Source organism: Limanda limanda, chromosome 19 (genome assembly GCF_963576545.1).
Source record: "Limanda limanda chromosome 19, fLimLim1.1, whole genome shotgun sequence".
Taxonomy (NCBI): Eukaryota; Metazoa; Chordata; class Actinopteri; order Pleuronectiformes; family Pleuronectidae; genus Limanda; species Limanda limanda.
The window spans coordinates 6,376,417-6,395,577 of record NC_083654.1 but is presented as its reverse complement, the minus strand read 5'-3'; the positions used below and the strand labels follow the sequence as shown (position 1 = coordinate 6,395,577).

General features: G+C 42.5%; 1 pseudogene; it reads left to right on the top strand.

Annotated features, from left to right (window-relative positions):
* The first annotated feature begins 950 nt into the window (after positions 1–950).
* On the top strand, positions 951–14,362 carry LOC133026422 (histone H3-like; annotated as a pseudogene).
* Positions 14,363–19,161: the final 4,799 nt, after the last annotated feature.

Below are 19,161 nucleotides of genomic sequence, written 5' to 3'. Positions count from 1 at the left end.
GTAAACAGTGACAGTAAACATGTACATGCATGTTGGACATATAATCGTCCCTTCCTGTGTACATTACACCCCCCCTTTATGACCCCTGATGTAGAAAGTCCTCGGTTGGCCACTGGGAAGAGGAGGAGAATGTGAAGCCTGTTGTGTTCAAGGGCACCTTGAGGATTTTATAAAGTGAGAAGAAAGAAAAAACTATTTTTTTATCAGTAGCATTATACACACTTGTCAACGTATGTCTCTATATGTCTTTATATAGGTTTTCACTTTCAACAAAAGACACTGAAATAATTTTGAGAGGAGCTGCCTTTCTGAAACTCAGTTTTATAATGTGCAGTGAAGAAGCTCACTGATGATTAATTCTAAGACACATCTGTATTTGTATTTCTCACACTAATCTGTTATTTGTGTGTGGGAAACTGAATACAGTTATTTCAAACTGGATATAAATAGACTGGCCCAAATATATTTCAGGTCTATGGCATCTCAATAAGTGCAGATAATTTAATTACCAACTGAAAATGTTCGTGCATCATAAGGCCTATACACAAATGAGTTCCTATGGCATTGATGATGGTAAAATAGCTGTTAAATCCTGAAGTGAATATTGTACGATTTTACTGTTTTAAAACCTGAATATAAAGGTAAAGTCTTCTAGCAATGAACACACAGTACAGTTGTCTGAAGCTGGCACATCACCTTCTGCCCCTTGGCCTCATCCCCATTATCTGGGAAACCTCCATCACTGTGGGGGAGTATGAACATTACACAGCATGAGAGGAACTCTCCTTTCCCTCAAACTCCCCATGCGGCCGACACCATATGCTACGCACAGACACACTCACACATGAACACCCAGACCCACAAATATGCACAGGCTACACCCTGGGGTAAGGTGCTCACGTGTAATTTTCTCAGCACCGAGATAAGCTCTGTGTCTCGTTGCTGTTGCCATGACCACGCAACGTGGCGACCAGGCAGCGGTGGGGAAGAGTAACGAGGTGTCACGATACCGCCGCAGGCTGCCAATGACTCCTGACCTCTGGGGCCAGTGAGAACACGGGGACTAAGCAAAACCAGGGGGCACAGTAATCATCCCTCCGAACCTGATCTCACGTCCGGCTGTTGAATCCCCTCTCACTGTGTTTAGGAACAACACAGGAGCCAGCGGGGTGGGAGACGGGCCAGACACAGAGGAAAGGAGTGGATGGGAAGGGATTTAGCGAGGCAAAGGTTCACACTTCTGTGCTTTGACCTTGGTTTCTTGTTTGAAAAGATGGATCGGCCGAGGTGGTCGCAGTGCCGACAACTGCAGCACCGACGAAATGATGTGCTGCTTTACAATCTGTGATTAGAAAAGGTGTCCGGCTCTGACACATGTTAACTGGTCAGTGATGGACAGTATACCACAATCATGGACTGCTCTTTAATTCTGGTTTGACTCTCTTAAGAGAGCAATATTCATTCTGTTTGTGCAATTCAGTGGCTTATTTGCAATCCATCTAAAAATGTCCCTGTTCTGGGACAAAGCAAGGATCATCTTATCTTATCGTTTCTTAAAGAGAAGCAGCTTCAACAAAAAGATGTGTCAACGCAGTCTGTGACTGAATTGAAATTCTGACCCCTGATTATGTAGCTACACATCCCAGGGTGATTTTTGTGTGGATCACCGCCCCCCCCCCCTCTTTCCTGTAGCTACTGTACTGTATCTGGGTCAGGGTGAGAGACAGAGGAAGAAGGAGCAGGGTGACTCACAAGTGTTTTTAATATTAAGACTTTGTATTTCTCTGTCTGTGCGTGTGTGTGTGCGTGTGTGTGTGTGTGCGTGTGTGTGTCTATGGTAATCGTTCACTGGCCTGGCAGACTGGACAGAGCTCCGGTGACACATCGAGTAGAAAACTAGGTTCCTCTGAGTCTCCATCCTCTCAGGGTGTGATGCACGTCTGTAGAAATCCAACAGGATTTTGGATGCAGACTGTCTTGATCCTCTGTGTATCCACAGAATATCTGACAAACCCTGTTGTTTCCGGATAAATTGTTTGGCGAGATTTCTGAGACACACTGACTGACTTTCAGCTTTGTCGTTTGTTGTGCAGCGTACACAGGGGATCAGATGCTCCCGACATTCTGGCAAGTCCGAAAATTAGTTTGGTGGTCTTCATGCTCGTTGAAGCATTATCATAAGTCGATAGTAGTTTGTTGACTTATATCATTTTGAACACTTATAATAATTTAAAAAACTGTAACACTTTGCTTGTTGTCTTTGACGTTTGTTTTCTCCTTTTTATTTGTCCTCTTTGTGACAAGTTGCTACACAAATGGCAATATTATTATAATTATAATAATCCAGTGGCCTGCAGTGTTCACCATCAACACCATCAACATAGAACTGTGCTGTTGTAGCAGATATCAGTTATGGTTTTTAAGAAAAAAGACCAACAGTCGTTGGACTCTAACATGTGTACTTTCTGAAAATTACCTGAGTGAAAGGATAAAGACAAAGACAATTTCATAAGATGGTAACACTGTCAGTTGCTGCCTTGAGTGTATTGTCTCATTTATGAGTATATGTAACTGAATAACCAACCTGGGAACCTTCACCACGGTAAGAATTCAAACAAACCTGTGATGACGTGTGAATGGAAAAGTAAATAACTGTTAACTGAAATGGAAACGTTAATGGAGAGCGACAAAATAACAGGGGAGTGAGTTTTAATTTGATATATGATTCCCTCAGGGCATCTGTAGCAATATTCCGGTTGTGATTTAATGTTGTGTTGGATACATTTGTTGTCCATTTTTATGTGTCCCAATCTGGCAATACCAGACAGTATCCTTCATCATGACGTGTGTGTGTGTGTGTGTGTGTGTGTGTGTGTGTGTGTGTGAGTGTGTGTGTGTGCGTGTCCCTCCAATTGAGAACAATAAATTAGACATGGGCCCAGAGACACAATTGTCATTTAGCAGCATTCAAGTGTATTGTCATCAATATTCAACTGATACTGGACTGACTGAATAATAATAATAATAATAATTCCTGTCTGCTTTGTGTCCTCACCTCCGACCTGCCCTCATCACCTGTCCTCTCTCTCTCTCTCTCTCTCTCTCTCTCTCTCTCTCTCTCTCTCTCTCTCTCTCTCTCTCTCTCTCTCTCTCTCTCTCTCTCTCTCTCTCTCTCTCTCTCTCTCTCTCTCTCTCTCTCTCTCTCTCTCTCTATCTATCTTCGTCACTCTTTTGTTCCAGCTCATCGTCTTGATTCATCTGAGGCAGAGATGAAGCTTCCAATCCTCTTCACTGCATAATTGATAGGAGCAATCTACGCGGACTCAACCTTGTGACAGGAACACACACACACACACACACATACACACACACACACACACACACACACACACACACACACACGCACACACACACACACACGCACACACACACACACACACTGAATCACCTCTCCTCTTGCCACTCTTGATTTCTGTTGGGTAAAGCCATTAACTGAGCCAAGAAAGGGGAAAAGTGTAAAAGGTTGTGTCTGTGTACTGCATAACACCATCCCACAATTTCTTGTGTGGGAGAGTGTGTGTGTGTGTGTGTGTGTGTGTGTGTATGTGTGTCTGAATTTTGTGAAGCTTTGAGAGGGAACTACACTTGGCTGATGTTTATAATTCAACAGAAGATTACATTCAGTTCTGCTTCAAACAGCTTCAGGGGCAGGGCCCGAGGTCACTCGGCCCAGCTGTAATCTGAGTGCCCCTGTCCTGTCAGTGGTCTTTTTTGTACAAACCCCTGACTAACCCTTGCATAAAATACCTAACTTGAATTAAGAATTCAATGATGTGTGGCTTTGAATCAAAGTATAGCTTTGAGGTAACAGTAAACAAGAAATGACTAAAATGTGCACCTCACTGAATCAGGACATATTTATGGATGTTATAATTGGCCCCCTTTATAGTCCCTGATTTAGAAAAATCTTAGATCAACCACTGTTCTGATTTCTCAGATGATGGTGAGCAATTCTAGTTTGTTGACCCCAGTGCATTGACACATGGGACTAAACTGGCAACTTTAAGCACCTTTTCTGAGCCAGCTGTGCAAAGAAGCTACAACTCGTTTATTTTAGTTCAGTCCAAGAATTTGGAGATTCACATACTTTTCTCGACAATTATGGTTTCTTTTTTGTTTAACCCTTATTTTACAAAATTTCTGCAAATACATTTTAGTGACAATAATTCTAAATTCTTTCCAAATTAAGATTTCTTATACCAAAATAGAGTGGTGTATAATGAGATCCCCTTTAACATGTGGAAACAGTCAGGTCCGATTACAAAACAAGTTTAAAAGGTTCACGTATATCCTTCACTAGCCTTAGCCTGTCAGCGTGAAGCTACTGAGTTCCCGACAGTATCAACAAGCAGCTCAGGACAAAACACGTATCGCTATAGCAACTTGTGTTCCTGCAGCGTCTTGGCTCGTACAGTTCTCTTTACTCTTCGAGGTTATTTTCATGACTGAAATTTGACGTGTCTTATTCGTACAAACTTACCTTACGATCAAATGTTGGAGACATTTCGGATTAGAAAATGTTCTTGCATGAGGCTCATAGTCTTTTTTAATGTGGGTGAAATAAAAGCTTTACATATTTACTTATCCTACATTTTACCAATGCAGCAACAAACCTCCAGATTGATGCAGTTACAGCCTTTCATACAGTCTATAATTGGTCAGTAATGGATTAACCAAGCTGCTCAAATTGTAAAGGCACCATCAGTGTGTGAGTGTTTGTGTATGTGTGTGTCTGTGTTGAACAATGTAATCACGACACACAAAAGCACTCAGTCACGGTTACACATATAACAATGCATCACGATTTTAATGACATTTTTCAGCATCACGATTCAATTAAATGTTTTATGCCCAACGTTTATTCAACTTGTTCAGTTTGACTTTGTTGTGACTCAGTTTCATTATCAAATGCTCCATTAACCTCAGCATGGTTCAAATATGTGTTGAAACAATGTTGTGTAGTCATGAACACATCATGGCAGCCATAGCAAAACCCTAAGAGTGGAGCTGTGGTGACAGGTTAGTAAGATTACTGTGACAGGTGCATTATCAGAGTAATATTACTTACCTTTCACCACAGTTTTGATTGATTGATACATTTTTCATCATTGTGTCATGTACATTATATGCCCGTTCTAAAAAAGACCTTCAAGACACCATTATTTAGAAAAAGAACAAAAAAGAGTGAACCAAGAGAAGCAGCATCAATAACATTTTTGTCCAAGATTTTGAAACAAAGTCGTAGTATAACAACAATAAAGTCATAATTTAATGAGGAAGTAAAAACTTAATATTGAGGAAATAACCAACAAGGAGAACCTGTGCTCACCGGAGTTCCTCTCTCATTCTGGATCAAAAATCTTGAACAACTTCCACTCTTCTTTTGAGAAACTACAATTTTAATCTCAGAATTCTTTAATCATTTTGGCACAACACCATACTGACAAGCAAGCATTTCTGCTCTGCGTGCACAACTGCATTTCCACAACATGTAACGTGGGCCATGTAGACATACAAAATACCATGATGTTTCTTCTCATAATATTTTATTTCATTGTGATCATATTACAACTTTACTCTTGTAATATTATAACTTGATAAAGACATTTGGACACAAAGGCTTTCTGGAGCTCAGGGGTGTGTGATATTAACGTCAGGTCATTGTCCATCTGTCACAACTCAAGGTCAGGGATGGACGAGTGTGTAGCCTTGTGTGTGTAGATATTTAAGCACAACAACTAAATTAATATATGGTTGTTCCTTGCCTTCTGCTGGACTGTTGTGCGATTTATATAATTGATATCATCAGTGATTGATTTAGCCCTAAAAGGTCGGCACACTGACTTGTGTTCTGTGCTTGTGTCCTGATTCATAATTTAACAAAGAGTTTTTTAGTGGTGATGCTCTAACCCTCGGCAAAACCATAGAAGAGGGGAAGACATCATATTCTCCAGAGTCGTTCTTATAACTAAACTCCATCATCCCCTCACCCCCCCCAACCACACTACTACTCTTCCCTCTCACAACCCCCCCATTTCTTTATTCTCTTTTCCCTACAGTACAGCTCCTCTTTCATCTTCCTCTTTCTTTCGTTCAGCCCCTGCCTTAATTCTGTCATCCTCTGCTTCTCTTCCACCTCAGCCTCTGCTCATTGCTGGGTCTGATGCCCACATTATCCCTCCACCCCCGTCTGTTTTCCTCTCCGTGCCTCACACGTTTCAGCCCCTCACCCACTGTCTCTTTCTTCCTTCTCCTTTCTCTAAGGGGGGCGGAAGGCTGCGAGTCTGTGAACGCACACACACACACACACACACACACACACACACACACACACACACACACACACACACACACACACACACACACACACACACGTATCTCCCTGGGGGTCGTTGGGCATCAGTCTGTCCTGCTGTGGTAACGATCTGCTCACCAAGGTGAGGGGGCGTCTGTACGTGTCTCATCACTCTGCCCAGTCATCTGAGAGGGTGAAGTTATGGTTATATGGTCGCCCACTGCGGACCGGGGTCGCCAGTTTGGGTGTGGTCAAAAGATGAGGTTGACGTTTTGTAACGCAAAAATGAACAGAACATTAAAACAAATGTTAAAGATGTAATGTTGGAGCTTAACCAAAATTTGACATTTATACCTGTATCTATTTATTTCACATAAATATAAGTATTGGGATGTATACCAGAGGTTTGTTGGAGGTGAGAGGTTGTTGTGTCTGTTATTCTACCAATCAAAGCTAAATAACATGTAGTAAACACTGTACTTATTTGGATTGTAACACATTTTTGGTGTTTCAACACATTTGATTTGAAATAGAATAATGGCGTCTAAGAGAATGTGCCAAGTCCCAGTTCTAATTAAAGTAGGTTGAAACCACTGCTTGAGGTACAGGGTGAACAAAAACACAAATTACTTTTCGTCTTGCTTTTCAAAACAGAGATGTCATGAACAGATTTGTTAAAATAGCAATCTGTTGCTAGTGACTTTACTATTGAAGCAAATATGGCACCAACTGACATGGAGCACAGAACACATGATCCGCTGTAATGTGAATGATGCTGTTTGAATGAGTCCTCTTGGAACCACGATTGAAAAAATATGGCCATGGCTGAAAAGAGGCCATCTTAGCTCAATGGGCCTTATTACATTATTTTGAAGAGCCTGCAAATGGAGGAGGTGCAGATAAAGTGTCTCTTAAAAAAGAATCATTGGGGAAAACTTAGCAGAATATCTCCATCTATCCAATATCTATAACTTGGAGCCAGCAGCTGACATTGGCCAAGAAGTGGGGTGTACCCATACAGTCTATTGGTACACCCTATGACTGATCACCAGTGTTTCATAAGGGCCTATACTGAAGAGACAACAACCGTTTCCTCTCAGGTTCACACCTATGGACGGTTTAGAGTCTGCAATGAACAGAACACAAACCTGCATGTCTTTGAACTGTTGTAGGAAGCTGGAGTACCCAGAGAAGAACCCCACAGACATGGTTAAACCAGGTTAAACTGGGAACCCCACCCTGCTGTCCATTCGTCAAATATCGGAATCCTAATAGCAAAACAAAACCAGTGTTCTTAACCACAAGTCCTCTTGTTTGACTTTTGTTAATCTGCATTATGGGAAATCGTTGGCTGCTACACTTGCTGGTTTCTTTGTGCAGGTGACACACACTAGATTACTATCACCAGTTAGATCAGCTGATTGCAAAAACATGTGTGTGTGATTAATGTGTGATTTGTTGTCTCCATCAAGTCACAGCAAAATATCTGTTCCTATGTTGATAATGTATTTGTCTCCATTTACATCTCTAGCCACATTTATCTTCCCTAAAACCCATAGAGTGTATCTATTCAATGTGAGTTTATCTTAACACAATGTGCAGGCGCTCTGCTCCCAGCATGAGCGTCGCTGTGAAGGCAGTGTTAGTGTGTGTGTGTTTCTCTCATTACTGACACGTTTGGTCTTCACAATACACAGTTCACTGTTAAAGCTGTACACAAAGAGACACACAGCCACAGCATATACAAAAGACATTGCTCTAAACCACGCCCTCATTAGGGAGGACTGATTGCCTCTTTTCTTTTATCTCCAGGACAATAACCCTTAAATGATCGAGGATCCTAAATTGCACTTAAATACAACACTCAGCTCTTCAAGTCTGTGACTGCGAACAATACAAAATCATTGCTTGACCGCCCCCCCCCCCCCCCCCCCCCCCTCATCGCTACAGAATTGCACCAAAGTCTTCAGTGATTTTGTTAGCCTTTACTTTCATGAATATGTTTTTATTCAGGCAACACTTAGGACACCACTCTCGGATTATGGTCGCTCAGTTTCCATAGTGATGCTGCAATGAATTATGGTCATAAATGGGACAAAGAAAAGAGAGAAAGAAATAAAGTAGGGCTCTCAGTCCCACTCTGCCCTGTAATTTTAAATGCTCACTCCACCACCCTTCAGTGAATTAGACCGATAAACCTTTTCCATATTTACAGTGGAGGTCTGAATGGATCCGGTTCATGATTATCAACCAGTGTTCCTATATATTACTCTGAAGTAGCATCTCCGGCTCTGTTCACTTTGTTTCATGACATCTTCTGTGAGGGGACACAAGTGTTGATTGAAATGGTTTATAATCATCAAATAAATTATTGCAATCAATCAGTTGAATTATTACACTAAACAAGAGTGGGCTGTGCAAGGATGAGCTTAGATCTAAATCGACATATGCATCCTAAAATGCCATAACAATGCAAACAGTGTCAACCTTCTTTGACTATTACATATGTTTCTTTGATTTTCTATGCTTGATTTTTTTGATTTTAGATTACGTATTATGTAATTTGTTGTCTTAATTTTAGATTTGTATTATATGTATTTTGTAATAAATCTTTGATTTAAATTACATTAGATTATTTTGATAGTTGCCTTTAATGTCTTGTTTTCTTGTTTTTATTTGTCCACTTTGTGAAGCACTTTTTAACGGCTGTTTTGATAGATGCTTTATAAATGAATAAACAAATATAGTTTATATACATATAAACCCTGAGCCACCGTTTATTGGCAATGAGTTTGCTTCCTATCATTACTTATAGTCAGCTAATGGCCTTTTACTACATTTGATGAGCAGAGAGCTTGAGTCCGGTTCTGTGAGGGAACGGCCACCTGAGTCATCGGACGGTGTCGTAGACGGCCAGCGTCTCTGGTTTCAGATCCTGATGCACGGAGTGGTCGTGCTGCGGCGCAGGATCAGGTTGCACACAGATGATGTCACTGCCTCAGTGGGTCGTTTGGGGGGGGGGGGCTGGCGAATGAGGGATGGCTCGGTTTTGATGCTGCTGGCCGGAGAGCGAGGGACAGGTTGGTTGACTAATGGTGACTGGGGGTTGCGTAGTGGTGGGAGGGGGTGTGTGTGACATATGGTGGTGGGGTGACTACCTCAGCTGGATGTATTTGACCACCAGCACTCCCAGTGTGAGCTAACCCAGTGTGTGTGGGTGTGTGTGTCCGTGTGTGAGTTTGATTTTCGTGCTCATACAGCGTGAAACATGTCCCCTTCTGCAATCCACACTTCTATTGTCGGGGCAAATAAAGGTCACATTGGTTCTGTTGCCTTTACGTTCAATGTGTGTGTGTGTTCTTTCTTCCTTTGTCCTCTTTTTGTCAGAGCAGGTAGCGGAGCTGAAGCACTCACTTGCTCATCATTGCAGCCTCTTTAAAATCGTCCCAATCTGCAAGACCTTCAGAAGTAGCCTTCAGACTGAGCAAAAAGCTGAACAATGACAGCGCTGGGCAATTCTCAAGTCTTTCTATTTTTCAGCACAGTGGAGCGAGAGAGACAGCAAATACAGAGCTCTAGAAATGTCTGATTTATCCGCTTTCGGCACAGCAAAAAATGAGAGAGGTCAGCAGAAAAAGAAAAATGATAGAACAAGGACAAACGAAGCAAAGGGAACAAAAAGGGGGAAACTGGGAGCATGTTTGTGAACCTGCCGTGTGGAACAGGCAGAGAGAGAGATTCCAATATCCCCTCGGATGGAGCAGGACGATTGCTGATCTCTCCACTCTCACCTTGATCTCCATTAGCCTCTTTCCTTTTGTGTCCTCCTGCTCCACTGCAGCTTTGTCTCTGTGTCCGTCTCATCCTCGGGTGGTTATTATGACACACAGTGGTCTGTGGTCCAGATGGACGAGCATTGCTCATCTCTAATGTGAGCGTGTGTGTGTGTGTGTGTGTGTGTGTGTGTGTGTGTGTGTGTGTTTGTGTGTGTGTGTGTGTGTGTAAGCCTGCTGCCATTTGTGTGGGTGGTGGAGCATTTGCGCTCTTACATATCTATGTGCGTATGTGTGAGTGATCTCTGTGTGTGTGTGTGTGTGTGTGTGTGAATGTGCATGTGTGTGAGTATTTGTGGTGGTTGGGATCAGAACTTGTGATACTGATGCATGTGTGTGTATAGTATTTCACTTCAAATTAGATAATGAGTTATTGCAGCCGCCTGCGTCACAGTTAGTTCATTATTTCAACCAAAAGACTTTAGCGACATTACTCTGTCCACTGAATGATTGATTCTCTTCATCCAAATTCATGTATCAATGAGTGAATGGTGACCTGGTTCCAGTTTCACAGCCGAATGAGTCCAGATAGAAATGGCTGCTTTATTGAACAGACCGGAGCCGTGACACTGACATTTGGGTTTGCTCTATTTTGCAGAGGTGCAGAGCTTTTACAGCTATAGACCAGAGACCACCACTGTGATGCTGCTTCTGGACCTGCAAGGAAAACTATGTTAAATGAATTTTAAAAAGAGATATTCGTCCTGTGCTGACAGGCTTATGTTCATGTAGGCTGGCAGTCTTTCTATTTCACTGTTGGTGTCTTTATGCAGATAAGCCGAAGTCTGAAAATTACTGATGGGAATTCTGTGCACAGACAGCCAAGGCCATCACTGTGTGTTAAAAAGCGGTGGGGGTGTGAGGGTTCAGATGAAAAGAAATATAGTTTTTAAATGGTTTTCAATATTAGATTTTTAGGCAACATAATGAGGACTTGTATTAGGTCAGAGGACATAATTACAGCAGGGGGAAAAGATTTGCACAGCAGTGCATCAAAAGGAGCTTAATAAAGAATCAACAACACAAAAATACTAAACGCACAACACTGTCGACTGGACAATTAATTCACACTCATCCATATGCATCACATCCACTGCTGCCATGTCAATCAAAGAATCCAATATAACATCTACTGTAAAAAAGAGCTGCTGCATGTCAATCAGCCCTGCAATAACAATATCTAATATCACTGCTGTAAAATATGACAGAGTAGAAAAAACTGAGGGACTATAATGAACTTTAGTGAAGCGGAAGATGATAAACTCGATGTTGAGATAAACTGCGTTGATGTCAAGTTAAGGAAATAATAACTTTGAAGCATAAAGTTTAAATATAGACATGTGAGAACATTGGTACCGTTTTCATGAACCATAGTACAGTTATTTTGACTGTGTCTCATTCGTTTTCTCCATTTACGATTCAGAAAATTCTAAGTTTTAAGCATGGAACCAGTCCGACCAGCAACAAGATGAATCACTACCATGAAAGATTTAAATTGGAGCAAATCATTATATCATTAAAATGAAAAAAAAGGCAAAAGAACAAAATTGTGTATATACCTAAGAGTGAATGAACTATACATCCCATAAACCATTACGAATTATCCCTGTCAAATGACTGGCAGAGCGCTTCTTCTTAAATGTAACCTTGTTGCTAGTATATTGTAGTTTGTGTCTTGTATGTATGTGTATAGTATTATAGATGTATATTGTGTATAGTATAATAACCTAGTGTAGCAAGGCTGAATGATCCGGTCGACCAACAGGATTTTTGCAGTTGTAGTTAACATTTGTGTGATGTTGTGGTGGCGTTTATCAAGCGATGAACTTGAAGCATGTACATTACTGTGGCAGGTACTCTTCACCTACACACTCGAGGGAGATCGGCTTCCCACAACACTCGATCACACCCCCACAGGTCACCTCTGAGGCCCCATCGCTAAACAGGGCTGTTAACGACATTAATTAAACTTGAGCACGGATCGGATTAGTTTGTTATTTTTCACTATGTGAGATGCTCTTCCAAATATTTTTTATACATATTTTTAAGTGAGGCAGCTATAACTACAAAGAAGGATCCGTGGAAAATGTCCTGGAGGTGAATGACCCTGAAATTACAAAGTCTTTATTCAGTCCTCTGTTCGTGATGCGGAGGAGCTTGAACAAGAGAAGAGAGAGATCACAGGGTGAGAAAATGAAACAGTGAAAGTGAAGGGCAGCTCTTTGATTCACCTCCCTCTCTTTATCTCTCTCTCATCCACTGCCTCCTTTTCTTGCTTGTATTCCCTCGGTCTCTTTTACTTTGCCAGTTCAAAGCAGATCCGAAGAACCCTCCCTCACCCGTGTCTGTCTGGGTTTGTTTGATCTCGCTTGCGCACGCACACACACACACACACATACACACACACACACACACACACACACACACATACACACACACACACACACACACACACACACATACACACACACACACACACACACACACACACACACACACACACACACACACACACACACACACACACACACACACACTTACCACATGCCCAAATATCCACCCACTCAAAGGGACTCGACCAGTACACACTCCACTCACGAAACGCACACACATATAGGCTTACAAAGACGAACACATGGTGCATAATTCATAGACAACTGTAAACAGAGATCATTACATTATTCATAGTTTGATGTGTTGTTATGTAAGGCATTCTATTCGTCTTCCTCTCCATCCTTTTTGTGTGCACATGTTGTGTTACGTCTCCATTTGTCGGCCGCTGGGTCCCACCAGATCCGCCTCCTCATACCTTCCTGTTGCACATAAAAGCCGCACCACGACGTGGGCCTTTAATCCGTGTGCATCGAATTCAGCTCTCAGTGCATTAATGTGCCGAGCACGTGGACCCGAGTCTCTTGCTATAATGCAATGTCTATTTGTGTGTCTGCGGTTTCATTAAACAGGAAGTTGTTCTTATAATTAATTTCCTGTCTAAACGTCAGGAAGATGGATAAGGACGATTTGGTGTAACAGGGGCAAATGCAAGAAGGCAGATTGCAGATGTGGGTTTTTTTCTATCGTGAAATTACCTTCAGAGATTGAATCAATGGAGTTATTTCAACTGACAAACAAAAAGTCATTTTCTATATAAACACATTAATAAGAAGAGAAGATAACGCGCACATGCTCAGTATGTTGAAACCATGCAAATGCTAAAATCATACTTATTTTCTATGTGTGACGTCGGGATGATGGATCTCATAGATCAATCATCTGAAGCCTCGAACTGAACTACTGCGTAACATGTGACACATGTGACCATATGAACATTGTGACATCTCCTGTTCACACAGTACAGATGACTCTGTACGACGTGTGCATCATATTGACTACATGTAAATCTCATGTGTGTACACTGAACATTAACCCCAACACAACAGGGGTAGACTTATTAATAAGACTTGTTAACCCAGAGAATTTAAACAAATAAGGTATTTCTGTTCAGATCCTGAGATGCTAACATATACACACAGACACTAATATGGGCACAAAAACAAAAAGGTGTAGGGATAGGCAGTGTTGGAGAGTAACGGAATACATGTACCGGCGTTACATATTTAGAATACAAATTATGAGTAAGTGTGTTCCGTTACAGTTACAAATTAAAGAGATGGTATTCGGAATACAGTTACATTGTTGAAATCAGTGGATTCCATGACGGTAGTTCTCTGTTTCACGAGTTTATTCACTCTCTAAATAAATCAATGGAAATGCAGCAAATGCGGCTCGTAAATCCGCCGGAGGCAAAGCCCCCAGGAAGCAGCTGGCCACCAAGGCTGCCCGTGAGAGCGCCCCGGCCACCGGTGGCGTGAAGAAGCCTCACCGCTACAGGCACGGTACCGTGGCTCTGAGAGAGATCCGTCACTACCAGAAATCTACGGAGCTGCTGATCTGCAAGCTGCACTTCCAGCGGCTGGTGAGAGAAATCGCTCACGATTTCAAGACCGACCTGCGCTTCCAGAGCTCGGCTGTTATAGCTCTGCAGTAGGCAAGTGAGGCTCACCTGGTCGGCCTGTTTGAGGACACCAACCTGTGCGCCATCCACGCCAAGAGGGTTACCATTATGCCCAAGGACATCCAGCTGGCCCGCTGCATCCGCGGAGAGAGAGTTTAAACTGCTGCTGCTTCACTGACTATAACAACGCCGCATTCCTACACTAAAAAAATGCAATTCAATGTGGAAGTAATCCAAGTATTCAGAATACGTTACTCAGATTAGTTAATGTAACGGAATACGTTACAGATTACATTTTTGGGCATGTATTCTGTATTCTGTAACTGAATACGTTTTGAAAGTATCCTTCCCAACACTGGGGATAGGCTGTAGATCGAGTTGGACTTTCTCATTGGACACCTCGACAAACCTGGCACAGACACATACCTGAGACATGGCAGTTGATGGCAGGCGGCTACCCGACAGACGACCGGTCAAGACAGGACTCTGTAAACCCAGTGCATGGATTATTTTCACTACATAACTTCACTATGCAAGGGGACACTTTCCAATCAATTCTGAACTGACACCATACCACAGCGTGTGAGCTGGCTGGAGGTGAGGCCATCAGACTGTGTCTTGGTTCACTGGCCTGCTAGTCGAAGAAGTTACAAGGTTCGGCTGTGTGAGTAATCCATAACCGCCTTAGTCAGAAAGTCTGCCACCGCATAGCGATCTGCTTAAACCCCAGGGACTAGAAGGATCTGGCCTATGAAAATAGACCTAGCATGAATAGTAACAAACCACGGAGAGTTCAGCTCATCTGTAAACAAAAAAAAGCTAGCATGAATTGCTAATGCCTATTTTGAAAACTGTTCAATGCCTGCTTCTTACATATGATTAGATATATTGTATGTCAAGTTTTAAACAATTTCAACCAGTAAAACCCCACAGGTATGATGTATCACAGCATGCAGTGAAGGGATGCGCCTCTAGAGGGCCAAGGCTCCATTCAGCTATGCAGGTTTAAGTTCGAGTTCAGTGGATGAGCTGACTCGTGCTCACACCTGACTTGATATTATACATTTTATTAAAACGTGCTGAGGATGAAGATGCGAAAATCGACTCAGACGTATACGTCTTAACTCCACTGTGTATGAAAGTGATTGATTTTTCAGCCCCAGGGAGCCTGTTTATCTCATAGACTGTAAATAAAGACTGATGACATGTCAACAGTGAAAGGATCTTGATCGCCCCCTGGTGGCCGTCTGTAGTATAGGATATAAATAGAAGCTCATCCCACAATCACTACTGCGCAGACTGCGCAAAATGGAAGCGTCGTATCTGGGATATTTTTGCTTCATTTCTAGATCGGGAAAGGAAGAGCAGATGATGACACTTTTACTAACTGAAAATAAAACGCAAAATTTGATGAAATACTGCTTGATTGCCAAACTGAATATGACAAAAAATAACCACACAAAATACAGACACTGCCCTCCAGAGGACACACTTCTACCTCTTTGCTCTTCGTCCCTCCTTTTCCTCTACCTCTACTCTCTCCTTCTGTTTGTCCTTTTACACACAGTCATGTGGAGCTGGTCTGTTGTGTAGGCAGAACTGCAGAGACTCACATCTTCCCTTTCCTTTTTTAGTCCTCACCATCCATCTCTCCATGTCATGTGGGGCTGAGCAGGCCTCCTCTTTGCTCTCAGCCTGCTGCAGGACACAGGATTTGCTCAGTGCTTTGACTTTCCTGTTTGTCTGTGCATATATGATTTTGTGTATTTTTGTGTGTGTGTGTGTGTGTGTGTGTGAGCGTGCATGTGTGTGTCGTACGCCTCGTCGCCACACCACCCTCCGCCCCGGTCTTTCTCTGTGGGTCTGACTTTGCAGATATCTTGAAGGTTACAGGTACTGTACTTTGTGAACACTTTGTTTTCATATCAACACTTGCACAGGATTATGCGACTCCAGCAATCACACATACCAAATCAAAATATCTCATAATAACTGGATTTTGTGTCATATTGTGAGTGTGTGCATGCTCATGGGTGTGCATAAGAATCGACTGCTCGCTTCCCTCAGACAGTTATTTTACAATCAGAGCATTTCAACTGTGAAAAACACGTCGGGCCTGTCAATCACTGGATCTCTCTTCACATGCAGAACTGGTGTGTGTGGGGCTGGAGTAACAGTGTGCAAAGAGTTGGTGGTTTTTCCCCCAAATGACTGCAAAAGTTAGAGCTAAACATTTCTGCCTATTTGCATAATATCTACAGAACCCATCGTTCCATCCAAGGCAAAGAAGCACATCATCAGTTAACTTTTGTATGTTTTAGGTACATTTTTGCATTGGCTGTGTTACTCTACTACTCTATTGGACTGGAGGAGGCAACAACAGCCAGAATTGTTATCATAGATACTGTACGTTAAACAAACCAAAAGGTCAGTTCTCAGGGTTTGAAAATACAAACAATAAAGCACAACTCTAACTTGCGTATTGTTTGTTCAATAAGCTGACCAGTAAACTAGCTCAACCATACAATCATTTTAGACCAGTAGTAACCATATTTGGATGAGCAAGGGTGGAGCCTAACTGAAAGCCTGAGGAAACACACCGACACCTGTGGCCTGCACCCATTGGACGATATGGGACTGACTACGAATCACACAGTATCAAGGCCCCATAAACTTCTTAGGAAAATGTTTAATGATGCGATAAATCAAGTGAGAAGAAGGATCCTTTTCTCATAGACTTCAAAAGAGTTGCCCTCTGCTGGTCATTTGAAAGAATACCGGGTTTAGGCTCCTCCCCATTAGCCTCACTTTCCAGACTCAAGTTCCATGGACTTTACTTTTACATCTTCTGTACTGACAATCAACTGGTAAATATCCTATAATTGTTTCTGTTATGTGTGTTGAACAAGTTAGTTGAAAACTCAAAGGACTCTCCATTAGTTGAAAATTTAAATTGCTTCCGAGTACTGAGTAGCAAGAATAATACAGTACTTCATTTTTACCCAGCTGTCAGCTCCATCGAAGGTGACAAAGATTTAAAAGCTTTAAAAGGTTAAACAACTGAAAGTAAGGCTCTGTAGTTTAACCAGCAGGGGATTTAATGACCGTTCGACAATCTCTCAGCTTTATGGATTGCTCTCAGCCCTCCAGATGTCCTGACCTCAGAAATGTGATCGTACAGCCATCATCCATCTACAAGAGGTGAGTCTTTTATAACATTTTTAACATCCGCCAGCCAAAAACCCTAAATGGCAAAGAAACACCTTTGGAATCAGTTTGCATTGCTCCTAATTTTGTAGAGGATACCACCTCAACCATTTCTGGACACAGAACATCTGAGACGTTAGACAACAAACCATCCAACCCCCAAATATGACAGTAACTGAGCATTCTGAATTCTAATCCCATATTAAACTAGTCACATTAACAGAGATTTCCATTGATGCCTTGGGTCTAATGTTAGCTTAACCAGCCAGCCAGGGAATAAAATGTGACAGTTGTTATTTCTAGCCAGTGAAGGCAGAGTGGATGGAAAGCTTGATGGGAACAGTAACAAAAGGAGGCTTAGGGATTTGCCAATGTGTGCATTTAATATCTGACCTTCGGTAATTGGTCTCATATTGATTATGGAAATCTCTGTTTTCCGATCGGAAATGCCAAATATCTGTAGTAAGTACAAACTCACACAAATGCATCTCTCATTTGCAATCTGACCGTGTGTCTCTGCTTGTGACGCCCACATCTCACCCTCTCTGTTATCGCAGGTCCATCTGTGTGTCTCAGAGTCCGGTTGTGATCTTTAACATGTGAGCGCAGCTGGGGAGGTGCTGCGATCGGCAGGTCTGCAGCCAGTCGGCTTCCTCTGAGGAGAGTCCCAGTTGTCCGGCGGCCAGTCGTAAATTGGGACCAGCCCAGTCTGCAGGACCGAGGTCATGTGCTGCTTCATGTGTCCGAGGAAATGAGACAGGGGAGAGAGGGGAGAGAGGGACGGGGAAAAGAAGTGAGGACATAATTGAGTCATTAGTCTGACTGAGCATGATGAACACGAGGCAGGGAGAGAGACATAAATAATGAATCAGTGAGAGAGAAACACAAAGAGGTTAGACGGGGATGATGAAGCAGTGCTGAGAATAAGAAATGCTTATGGTTACCATGGCAACCAAATACTGACATACTGCTGTCCTCTGTAAAAGCAGATAAGCTCAGACAATAAAGGGAGTGATGATTCTTGGCCGCTTTGTTTCATGTGGAACTGAGACAGGCAGTGTGTATGTACAGGGTTTTGCATTTGTCATGGGAAGAAGTGACGTGACAAAAGGCAGAGAGGATTCTGGGATGTAAACCAGCCGGGTGGAACAGGCGCTCCTGGAGAGACGGGAGAGCTGGAGAGATGTGGCATGTTAAAAATGAACAAAGATGGAGAGACGTGAAGGGAACTGAGGAGTGGAGGGAGGAGGGAAACATTTCTTGTCCTCCTCAAGCTCCAATGACAACGAATGGGTGAATGAAGAAAGAGGCAGGGAGGAAGGAGAAGGACTAGACGTGGGGGGAGGTGGAGGAGGAAAAGAAAGAAGGAGGGTTCACGATCCATCTTCCAGCACCTGACACCAGATCGATAGTCGCTGAACCACGGCAAAGCGCCCACATCTCTCTGCATCTCTCGCTCTTTCCTGCTCGCTCTCAAGCTCGATATCGCAGACACATTCATCTCCCCACCGCTATCTTCATCTCTTCCCTTGTGTCTGTACCTGTGACCTCCATCACATTGTTCCTCCCAAAACAGACAGGCAGGCTGCTATCCCTCATCTTACAGGGGTTTTTGAAGGCTGATACCTGTGTCAGTATTTGCACTGAAGATGTGCTACTCTGGTTCTTTTGTTAAAATATCCTCAAATTGGAAAATGTTTATGTTTCAGACTCAGAGTTTGTATTTTTACTGTGAATGAAAGAGGTTCGGG